Raw genomic sequence first — 12,513 nt, 5'->3', positions numbered from 1 at the left:
GCCTGACATACGATGAACGTCTGAGGATCGTGGGATTATATTCATTGGAGTTTAGGAGGTTGAGGGGAGATCTGATAGAAACTTACAAGATAATGAACGGCTTAAATAGGATGGACGTAGGGAAGTTGTTTCCATTAACAGGGGAGACTAGGACGCGGGGGCACAGCCTTAGAATAAAAGGGAGTCACTTTAGAACAGAGATGAGGAGAAATTTCTTCAGCCAGAGAGTGGTGGGTCTGTGGAATTCATTGCCACAGAGGGCTGTGGAGGCCGAGACGTTGAGCGTCTTCAAGACAGAAATTGATAAATTCTTGATTTCTCGAGGAATTAAGGGCTATGGGGAGAGAGCGGGTAAATGGAGTTGAAATCAACCATGATTGAATGGTGGAGTGGACTCGATGGGCCGAATGGCCTTACTTCCGCTCCTATGTCTTATGGTCTTATGGTCTTAACACATAAATAATGTTTAGAATTCAAAGTCAAAAGGAATCTCCCAGCAACCAGATTTGTCAGTCTGACAGCCATCTTGAATTTCTGCCTTATAACTTTAACATTTATACAACACATGAAATTTGCTCATACTTTCACCTCACAGTAAGAAAGTTGTGGATTCAAGTCCCACTGCAGAGACTTCAGCATGCAATCTAAGCAAACAATCAAATGCCATACTGAAGAAGTGCTACATGGTCGGAGGTGTTATTTATCAGATGAAACATTGAACTGAGACAACATTTGTTGTCTCGAGTGGATGCAAAAGATCCCTTTGCAGTATTTTGAAGAAGAGCAATTGAGCCCTCTCCGGTGTTTTCAGCTAACATCAATATAACAGACAATTTGTTCATTATTTCATTGTTGACTGTGAAAGCTTGCAAGGTTTCTTACACTAAAATAGTGACTACACTTTAGAAGCACTTCACCGGCTGCAAACCACTTTGGAAGATCCTGAAGTCTTAAAAAATTGAATTTTCGTAAAGAGTCCTGATTTGCACTCTTTGTTCTGAACAGCACCATGAGAATGTTTTAAAAGATACGCCTATGTTATGTTGCTGGCGTAGGAAGGATTCATGGGTGCTACTACTCTAAATGGAACATGGGATTGTCCTCCTAATTCACCGCAAAGTGTGGGAAGCTGTAATAGCATAATAGGGTTTTTTGGGAGAAAGATAATTGTTTGATTTTGTTACTGTATTACAGATGACATTTTTACTGACCGACTGTCTCTTGTTAAAAACTGGATCATCAAGAACAATGTAAATAACTTGAAAAATGAGCAATTTTGTGGTGAAACAGTCATAGTTTGTATTAAGTGGCTTTGAATTAAGAGGTGTTCATCCCTCATCTTAGTTAAAACATATACTAATAGTTACTCAAACTAGAATGGATCCACTGTGAACCAGCTATATAAAGACTTGGATGTGCATATCTACAGAAGTGATTGCTCGCATATTCTAGTTAGGAGTTAGTGACAGAATGCATGTTCTTGGGCTAAGCAGGAAAGTGCTAAGCAGCAATTTTTACAACCATATAAATTTTTTGCATTCGTGCCACTTCTGAAGAGTGCATTAGGTGTGTGGGGACAACAATGATGGTCTCTCATTTCAAAGCTGATCAAAAATTCCATAAATTACATTCAAAGTGGCTAACATTCATGAAAAATAACTTGTAATACGTAAATAGCTACTTTAGTGCCAAAATATCACAATGTTACAATGTTGCTCCATTGACTTTAGTAGTCTGCAACATATGTTATTTACCATGAATTATACACTTTATAAATTATATATGCTGTCTTATATTCAGACACACACAAGCATTAAAACAAAATAACTTCCTCCAAAGATTTCCCCTATTTGAATAAAAACTATCGACCACTTTCCTCTAGAATCATTTAAAAGATCGCTAGATGCTGGTTCTGGGAAACGGGGTGACGGTACTGTAAGCTTTTATGGAAGAGCAAGTTGGGTAAATAAATGGCCTCCTAGACAACTTTACAATTGCTACTAGCAATGGTTTTTTCCATTAATCTTGATGATCCAGCATCTCAATGCCCATTCCAGATTGTTTTTTAAAGTTCAATATCCGTGTTTCTTGATTCAAGCTAAAATACATTTTGAAGGAATAAATGGCAGATTATGCTACTGAATAATTAAGCAAAAAAAGAGCCTCTTAAAATTCCCAAAAAATTTATGAAGCTAATAATTCTGTTACTGTCACAAGTAAAATTAGCTGATCAGAAAAATATCAAGCTTAGTGCTTTATCATAGATAGGGTCAGATAGTGGCTTATGTAGATACTAAAGGAAAATAGAACACTTTCCATCCAAATGAGCAGCTACTGAACAATAATCACAAAGTATGTGTATGCCACATTGTGTATCCTGAAGATTGTAAGATTTTCCAATAAAAGGTAACTTCTGAGCAAGTGTTTTTGGCTGGTTTGTATTAGGCCACGCTGTGGGGGTCAGTTATACCTGTGGTATGGATACTCTGAAGATCTGAGGACTCTTATGATGCCTTTCATAAAAGAGGGGAAGAGGGCTGCTAATACAAATTTGCCAAGCAACTGATGTGTTCGTGTGGCGAATTTTGTTTTCAGGGATATAAAGAGGTGGGCTAAGAACTCATAGGGTGTCTGCATTACATTGTTTTGGTAGAATGTGAATAGGGAGAAATGGTAAATTGAGGAAAAAGATTTATGGAAAGGAAAAAAGACAAATACGTAACCAGTGAGGAAGAAGAAAATTGATACCTTCATGGCATAGAACTTGTATTATACATGCATGCAGGATAGCCACCTGTTAGAACCACTTTTAGAAATGTGGATCTTCATCTTGTGCTAGCTCACAGGTTAACCACATCTGCTGTACACATGAAGACATCTCTGTACAATTCACATCAACAAGACAGACAGTATTTACTATTCAAATATTTAGACAGTTTTTACTATTCAAACACTAGAATAATAAATTATGTAGAAGTGGAGGATGTTGTATGAATAATTCACTTTTGCTTTGCTGCCATAGAATGGAACAAATCTCTCATCCCAGCCATATAAATGTTAAACTGCCAGCATTGTTGCCACTTTCCAAGGAAGAAGAACACCTTGTACCAACTTTGAGGAAATTGTCTCCTTTTGTGTGCATTTTACCTTCTGTATGAAACTCAAAATGGGATTGCTTCAAAACGAATAGGTCTGCATTGCATTTTTAATTAGATGTCAATATGTGTGCACTAAACAAGAGGGAAAAACGTAGAGGACAAACATAGATTATTAGTTGCATAAATAAACTGGGATGTATATAAATCTTTGGTCAAAAAGTCTCTGTAAGGAGGATATTCCATTAAAAGGGTGATGTATCGGAGATGGAATTTTATTGAGCTAGAAAGAATTTACATTTATATGGTAGTTTATTTCTCTCAGGATATCCCAAAAGAATTTTGAAGTGTTGTCATTCTTGTGATATAGGCAAGGACACTGGTTGTCAGCTTATTTTTCAAGGGGGGATATCTGAAGGAGAAAAGTTGACTAAGACACAAGGTCAATGTCCTTATACTTCAAGTAGCACAACTGAATCTCTTACAGGTTCTGAAGCATGCAGATAAGTCCATCAGCAATGTAACATCCCCTTAGCACTGCACCCATATAGCAGCCTAGAGTACGCACTCAAGTCCTGAAATGAGACTAGGAATATGTAACCTCTTGATTCAAGAAGAATGGTACCAATCGGACCAAATTGACAAGAAAGTAGCAGATTTCTTCTTCAACTGAAGCAATTTACAAAAGGCTTAGTTTACCTGGCTTAAAAGTCCTAATCCAGACATGGTTTTAATCTCCCACCTGCTTTAGCGTCAGTCTGATATTCTGTGTGCTGCTGAGATGTCTCTTTGGTAACAAAAACAGATCGAGTTTCCTTAACCTTTCTTCATTCATAAACAAGCTGAGGTTATTCAATAACAATATGAAATATTTTGAAGTTTTCAAACATTGCGAGTAGTAAGTTGGTCTGAATGTTTGCAGACCTATCCCAGTAGCTCGGTCAATTTGTCCACTGTAACTAATCTTCCTAGATTACAATACCTACCGGTTTCTCCAACCTAATTTACATGTCACATGACATCTCAGCTGCTGTGCACAATTGAAACTGAAGGGGTGGCAACACCAGCAAAGTTGCTTATCACAATAACATTCTTTTTTATCCTCCACCATTCCCTTTGATTTTTATGATTTTAGCACTTTAAGATGTAGAGTGAACACCAAAAAGGAGGAGAGTAAAACAATAAGACTGCAAGGTGGTCAAGTCAGTAATTGGGAGATTTTGCAAACTAATTTAACAGGGTACTGCAAAAGAACCATATCACTAAGTTCCACCATAACATTCTATGGGGCTACATGTTACCTAATCATTTACTTCCTTGGCAATTCCTGACATAGAATAGGCAAATAATTTTAATTCAATAATCAAATACGGATCCTCATGTTCACCTGTGCAAACACAAGAGCATGAATACAGAAATGAGGACAGTCGCATTATCCCATATTGTTATTTGAGTTGCCATGTTGACTAGAAGTCTGAGTGACCAACAATGGCAGCCACCCAAAGTATAGGGTTCACTCAAAAAACCTGCAACATTGTAACCTCAGTCTCCACATGTCCAAATATAGTCTACTACATTTTAATGCAGGTAATGCTTTGTACTTGGCCTGGGTTTTTAATGTGGTTTGTTATCTCTCCTAGGAGATAATACTGTTCTAGATGGGTGGAAAATGTATGTATCATGATGCATAAGACATCACATCTGTGTGAGATAGGCTGACTGGGTCAGTAGATCTTTCATCCATAATTTTTGTATGTTTGTATCTATTTTTAGATTGTCCTTTCGACAATGAAGCTGAAATTGGAAGACATCTGATGTCAGGACAGATAGTGGGCCAGATTGTCCGATCTTGTCCGTGGCCACTTGTTCAAGCGAGGACAGAGAATTTGGCATTATAGCCAAAAATCCATTCACTTTCAGCATCGGAGAATTCCAGCCACAAACAAAGATGGAGATTTTCAGAGTATCAATTTTTCTATGGAGTAAACCAGACTATTTAACCCAAGTATTTTGCACTTCAAAAGTGTTATGACTGGATTGAAGGCAGTTAGGCTGATAAATAAAGCTGAGTATTTAAAATAAAAACAGAAAGTACTAGACAGAAACTGAATAAGAATCATATTGGACTCGAAATTCTGATTCGCTCTCCACTGATGCTGCTAAACATGTTGAGTATTTTCATTTCAGATTTCCAGCACGTGCGGTATTTTGCTTTTTAAAAAAATAGATTTATTCTTTCATGGGATGTGGGCATTGCTGGCTAAGGCCAGTATTCGTTGCCCACCCTAACTGCCCTTGAACTGATTGGCTTGCGAGGCCATTTCGGAGGGCAGTTGACTACTTGCTGTTGGTCTGGAGTCACATAAGAACAGCACATTTCCTTCCCTAAAGGACATTAGGGAATCAGATGGGTTTTTACAATAATCAATGATTTCATGGTCACCATTATTAAGACGAGCTTTCAATTCCAGATTTTATGAATTGAACCAGCTGCCACGGTGATATTCGAACGCACAAGTATGCGCCAGGATTTCAGGATTACTCGTCCAGTTACATTACCACTACACCATGTTGCCCTTAAAAAATCCTTCCTTAAACATTCTGACACACCTCCACCAAGTAAAGATTTGATTTTGAAGCAACTATTGGAGGCATTTCAGTGGGACAATTTTAACACAGGACACAAAGTGGAAACACTTGTAACAATTTCTGTAGCACATACACTTAACCTAAATCTGCATACCTTGAAGCTACCGGGGAAATTATACAATATCGATGTTGAAACTGATTGTCAGTTTGGCTCAGTGGTATAACTATCAGCTTGGTCAGATGGTTGTGTGTTCAAACCTGATGGGTAATCCAGGCTGAAAGTTCAGTGCAGCACTGAGGGAATGTTGTAATGTCAGAGGTGTCATCAATCACTTGAAACATTAAAGCAATGCAATGACCTCGTTCAAGTCAATGCAAAAGATCTCATGGTACTAAAGAGCAGCAGAGCAACTTGCATAGTATCCTGGCCAATACTTATACTTCAACAACCACCACCTTGGTGTATGCAATTTGGCTGCCATAGTGATAACAATTCAAAAGCAATTGATGGATTGTAAAGCACTTTGGGATATCCTGGAGGCATGAGAGATGCTACATAAATGCAAAATATTTATTTCTTTGCCTTCAAGTTATAATGACCAAGGGGAGGATTCTCCAGCCGTTCACATCAGTGGGATTCTCTGGTTCCACTGCAGTGAACAAGTGATCTGGCTGAGCATCAAATTCTCTGTGCTCTCTGGCAGCAGCGGCAGGGCGTGAACAGCCGGAGAATTCCAGCCCAACACTACATTGATGTCTCAGGTGTCAGAAATAATTGCTTTAATAAACAACAGATTTTATTTTGAAACTGGCACTCAAGTCAGAGAGAAGCATGAATGAATATAATTGTTTATGATTCGGCAAGTTAAATTACTTCATGGAAAGTCATGTGCTTTTCTGTCATTACAACAACTTGTATTTATATAGCACCTTTAATGTAATATCAAGGTCCCAAGGCAGTTCACAGACTATTGTAAAGCAAAAATGACACCATGCCACAATAGGGGATATTAGGACCAATAGTTAGAAGTTGGGCAAAGATCTTAGTTTTAAGGAGCAATTTAAAGAAATAAAGGAAGATGGAGAGCGGTGCAGAGGTCTAGGGGAATGGGGTCAGAAAATTATAGAGTTTACGGACAAGGCAGCTAAAGGCACGGCCACCAATGATGAAGTGATTAGAATCAGTGATACTCCAGAGACCAGAATGAGAGGAGTGCCGATAATCTCAAAAGATTAAGCAGCTGGTGCAAATTACAAAGATACGGAAAGGCAAAACTATGGAGAGATTTGAAAGCTAGAAATGGGAGTTTTAAAATTCCCATTTTAAAAAGGTTAGCAAGCACAAGGGTGATGGTGAGTAATGGTCCAACTTGGGACATGGGCATACAGCTTCCAATAAACTCAAGTTTACAGACACTAGAATTAGGCAGACCCGCCAGTTGGAAATAAAGGCACAGATGCGGGTTTCAGCAGAAGAGGAAGGGTAGAGTCAGTTGATGTTACAGAGGTGGATATAATTAAAACAAAACATTAAAAAATGTTCTGAGGCGCTAGAGAACTAAACTAGTTAGGAATCTAAGAATCAGGCAGCAATTTTTCACAGTAAAAATAGCAGCACATTTGAGGCTGTACACAATATTAGTCTAACAATTAATGAAAATGTCTTGTCCTCCATATCACTGCATTCCTATCATTTGATTTTTTTTTTAATTCCAGTACATAGGACTTAATAGTGATAACAGTGTTTGAAAAGAAAACAACTGCCAATTGCTGCTAAAGAATATTCCTTCCAAAGTTAAACCTTGACTTTGGTACAGAGATCATTCAGTCTAAGAAAACATCTGATCATGTGCCATTCATCTTCTGACTGCTTCCTAGCAACCATTTTCATCGTTACCATGCGGTGACAGAAATTTGAATACAGTACTTGGTAAACTTACAATTGATAATTCCTTACCTTCCCCTCTCAAGGCAAGAAAACTAATGAATTCACCTGAGGCATCACTTGCTGAAACCTGCATCCACACATCCAATAGGCAGGTTACATCAATGAAGCAACTTGCACTAATCCAAAAATAACATTTCCATGGCTCATGCCTTCAGTTTAAAATTACTTTTAATCTTCCTCACTAGGCTCCTGATGGCAACTGATACTTCAGCTGCACATAAAACAAAGTAGTGCAATGTAAGACTGGAATCACAAAAACAAATCTTGCTTCCTCTACCATTCGCAATTCCCTGGTTTCCCAGAATCATTTTCTGTCTACCCACCTTTCATCATGCACGAGCACCTGGTGCAAGATCAGCCATTGGGTCAAGAGCCCCAACCCCCTCCAAGACTGCAGCCTACAGTAAGGCCCAGGCGGTACCAGCCATGCCCCTTTACCCTGCTCGTCTTTCATTCTCTCTCTCCCCAAGATGGTGAAGAGGGTCCTGCACAGTGTCAGCACATAAATACATTTGACACACGAGTCATTGATTTTTCTCCTTCCCCCATTGAATATTTCTACTGGATCAGCTCACAGCGTCGCTGCCTTCTCCACAGGATTACTTTTCTTCTTTAGACCATTTAACAAAGTTGCATGCAGGGGACTTACTTTAATTCAGGATATCCTGTTTTCGGCTCCTATTGGAACCTGGTGTGCATTAATAGATCGGAATGCAGATTAAACAAGCCATTTGAAAAAAATGACTGGGGCCTGAGAAAGAGTCAGATCTTACATTTGTGAGTATGTACATTTGTGAGTATGTGGGTGGCAACAAAGAGGGTGAGGCGAGGGGCATGGCAGGGTGGGGGGCAGTGAAGGTTACATTCCTAATTATTATATGATTTAATTTGAAAACAGGACAGCATCATTTGCACAGGTTTTTCTCCTCGCATCAGTTTACACCAATGGAGTGTGGGAGAGTAAACTTTACTTGTCCTTTGCACTGATGACCTGGGCTCACAGATCATTGGGATGGGAAGATTTGTGGAACTTCCTCCTCCTTTTAGATGTTTAGCTGTTCATCACCAGTCATGACTGGACATGGGAGGACTGTAGAGCTTAGATCTGATCTGTTAGTTGTGGGATTGCTTAGCTCAGTCTATTGTATGCTGCTACCAGATTGACATCTCACTTTTCGTCATGCCTGGTGTTGCTTCTGCACCCTTCATTTTATCAGAGTTGATTCCCCTGGCTTAGTGGCAATGATAGAGTGGGGGATATGAGTACAATTCTGCTGCTGCCCCAAAGGGCCTCATGGGATGCCCAGCTTTGAGATCTTTTCATAATCTATCCCATTTAGCACAATGCTAGTGTCACACAACACAATAAGGGTATGCTCAATGTCTCCACAAAGATGGTGCGGTGGTCACTCCTACCAATACTGTCATGGACAGAAGCATCTGCGATGGGCAAGTTGGTGAGGATGAAGTCAAGTATGCTTTTCCCTCTAATTGGTTCCCTCACCACGTGCCACTGTCCCAGTCCAATAGTTGTGTCCTTTAGGACTCAGCCAGCTCAGTCAGTAGTGTTACCGAGCCACTTTTGGTCACGGACATTGAAGCCTCCTCCCAGAGTACATTCTGTGTCCCAGTCACCCCAGTGATTCCTCGAAGTGATGTTCAACATAGAGGAGCATTAATTCATCAGCTTAAATGAGTGTAAATGTTGAGAACGCCCAGGGCAACTCCTGTATATCACCCTACACCTCTGGTATACCTATCTTGTTGGTGGGATAGGACATCTCCCAGGGATGGTGATTGTGGTGTCTGGGACATTATCTGTAAGGAATGATTATGTCAGACTTGACCAATCTGTGGGACAGCTCTCCCAAATTCAGCACAAGCCCCAGGTGTTAGTAAGGAAGACTTTGCATGGGTTGATAGAGCTGGGTGTACCAATGTCATTTCCCGTGCTGATGCCAGGTGATCCGTCCATCCGACCAATGTGTGGTGGTGGAGGGGCTCATCACTGTGTATGTGGAGGGGTGAAGAGGAGCAATTAGATTGTGTGTGTGTGTGGGGGGTGAAAGAGGGGCTGATTACAGTGTGATGCATGGGAGTATGGGAAGCTGATTAAGGTGCATGAGCGTAAGTTGTGTGTGGGGGTATTAGGGCAAAGAGGGGTTTCATGGAGTCTTCTGTCATTGGGAAATATGGAATGCTTGGCTGAAACCTATATGCGTATATAAAATAATAAGTTCTACAAAGTACTTAAAAGCATAGACTTGCATATCTATGCAATGTTGATCTATAATATGCAAACTTTGATAATTATATGCTGAATGTCACTATGCTGCTTCATTTTCAATTTTGATTTTGTTGGTGTGTGGGGGTCAGGTTAATTTTCAACTGTCAAAATGGAGCCACATCAGACAATAGCTTGGGAAGTATGACATTAGATTATACTTTTTTTCTTATGGCTGCATTTTGCAACACTGTTTTATGTTAACTTGCATTTCAAATGCCTTCAATGTAAAAAGCATTCCAAGATTCATTGTTACAAGGAGGCGGCGACAGTGGTAGAGGAACATAAAAGAAATAAAGGAGTCGATGGCAAGGCAAAAGCATGAGGATAATGCTTGGCTGAAAAGGTGGATTGAAGAAATTCTACAGGTGGAAAGGAAAAAGAAACAAAGATTTAGGGAAGAGGTCAGGAGGTTTGAACTGAATGGTAAAGATTTGGCCAAAAGAGACAGAACAAAAAATGGGGGGGCTGACATAAAATGCCAAGGGCACAGAAGGTTGGAGAGGCAGGATAGAGGAGGAAAAAGGTTTTAAATTTGATGTATTTGGCATCAGGGTGGTAGTGCTAATCTGAGTGAGGAGTGATGGGTGAACACAAAGAGATTAGTGAAAGACAGGATATGGGAAACTGGATTTTAAACAATTTGGAGTGGTAAAGAACAGCAGGGGGTTAACAAAGAGAATATCGACGAGATTATTAATTACTTCCATTGGTATGAATTCAAGATTGCTACTCAATGAGTGGAAGATATCGTTATGATCACATCATCATGAATAGGCTTTGCCAGCTTTGACAAAGGGTCATCTGGACTCAAAACATCAGCTCTTTTCTCTCCTTACAAATGCTGCCAGACCTGCTGAGATTTTCCAGCATTTTCTCTTTTGGTTTCAGATTCCAGCATCCGCAGTAATTTGCTTTTATCATGAATACCAATTCAATCCTTTTAGGCCATTGAAAGATTCTGCAGTGAAACTCCAGTTCGAAGCAATCAATCTGAGGAGAAACCTTTTAAGAAATGCTCCAAGGCCACTTTAAGATTATATAATAAAATCAGAAAAAGCTGGAAAAACTCAGGAGGGCTGGTAGCATCGGTGCAAAGAAAGACAAGAGTTGACGTTTCGAGTCCATATGACCCTTCTACAGAAAGCAAGATTATTGCTTTTCAGTCACTCTGGTGCAAAGCAAACTTTTAAAAAGTTTAATTCAAAATTAAAATATAGTGAAGCTCTACAATATTCCTATTAAGCATGCAAGTAAAGGGACGTAATTTTCACCGAACACAAAGTAACACTGGTTGATCGGTACAGGTTTGCTGTTCTCGTTGTAAACGCAGATAGCCCAGTATCTGCAGAACAACTTCCCTAATAGATTCTGAATAATAAATGAAACCTCGGGAAAAAATTATTGGCTATCCCGGATAGGAGTAAGACAGCAGGCAGAATGGATTCTAAACAGCAATAGTGTGCTGTTCAATCCTAAAGATCCTGTCACATTGCTGCTGCCATTTCACACAGTGCCAGTGAAATGTTTCCAGGAGAGCGAGAATGACGGGCCGAGCTGAGCAGTTCTTCAAACAGCGAGAGGAGCCGCCCGGCTTTCACAACTTACACTGTTCACAGTGTGTGCGCGAATCAACAACATTAACATACCTCACAGACTTTTAAAAAGTGTGTCTGGGCAGGAACTCTCTCAGTCAGAGTCCAAACCCTGTTTGAAGGCGGATTCTGCCACTTGGGCCAACAAGTGGCAGATATTGGGAGTAAAGTGATGTGAGGGAGTTTGCAGCCTGTCCTGTAGCCGGCTTCGGTCGGGCTGCTGCGGCCTGGGCTGCCGCACCTCACAACCCTTGCTTCAAACCAAGTTGGCCGCCAGGAAAGTAGAGTTTAAAAACATGAGAGCAGAGTGAGGAGAGTGAGCAAGTAAGAGGAGGGAGAGGGAAGAGAGTGAGCGGGGGGGGAGAGAGTGTGGAAAGTAAAGGGAGGGCAGCTCTTTACTTGAGTTCACACTCACCATGGTCGCACACGGAGCCATTACATTCCGGCAAAAGGCAAGTGTCTGCTCAGCCCAGGCGCAAGTGGTGTCGGCGAGCTGGGCACAAGCAGCCTTGGGGTAATGTGGGGCAGCTCCTGTGTCCTCTCCTGAGCTTCTCTCTCTCTCTACACCAGGAAGTTATATATTCCTTCCCTCACACACCAAGCGTCAACTGCACAAAGCGCATTGTGGGACTCCCCCTACCCTGGGCTGGGACTGAATTATTTGGGGGGCGGGAGGGAGACCTGCTGCCGCTTCCTGGGGTGTGTGTTTATATATCTTCATCCATTTGCCAACTCAGTAAAACTCCTTGATCTTCCCGCTGCCCCCATGCCCTTTAATGAATTTGTTTCTGGGTGGAGGACAATGTTATGTTACCCTAAAGAGATTATGATAGCCCTTCTTGAACAGCCGCAGATAGGGAATGGTGTGAGTTGGGGGATTTTGAATATTGAACCAGGGATAAGTCGTGGTGGTGTGGGAGCTGGCAGTGATGGTGTTCTCACAATGTTGCTGTTGTTGTCATCAGTGGTAGAATTCACAGAGGTGGGTAAGAAGTGCTTGGG

At 40.7% G+C, this 12,513-nt stretch overlaps 1 protein-coding gene across 2 annotated transcripts in view; it reads right to left on the bottom strand.

Moving 5' to 3' along the window:
• Nucleotides 1-12,110, bottom strand: part of poc1bl (POC1 centriolar protein homolog B (Chlamydomonas), like) — a 48,230-nt gene extending 36,120 nt beyond the window's left edge. Inside the window, exon 1 of one of the 2 annotated variants that reach the window (XM_078237567.1) lies at nt 11,927-12,110. The gene's annotated coding sequence lies outside the window, so the exon portion shown is untranslated. The remainder of the gene's footprint in view (nt 1-11,926) is intronic. The other variant, XM_078237575.1, reaches the window with a different exon arrangement.
• Between the last annotated feature and the right edge of the window lie 403 nt (nt 12,111-12,513).

Source organism: Mustelus asterias, chromosome 2 (assembly GCF_964213995.1).
Source record: "Mustelus asterias chromosome 2, sMusAst1.hap1.1, whole genome shotgun sequence".
Lineage (NCBI taxonomy): Eukaryota > Metazoa > Chordata > Chondrichthyes > Carcharhiniformes > Triakidae > Mustelus > Mustelus asterias.
Note: the sequence above shows the minus strand (reverse complement) of the source record. Positions and strands in the feature narration are given on the sequence as shown.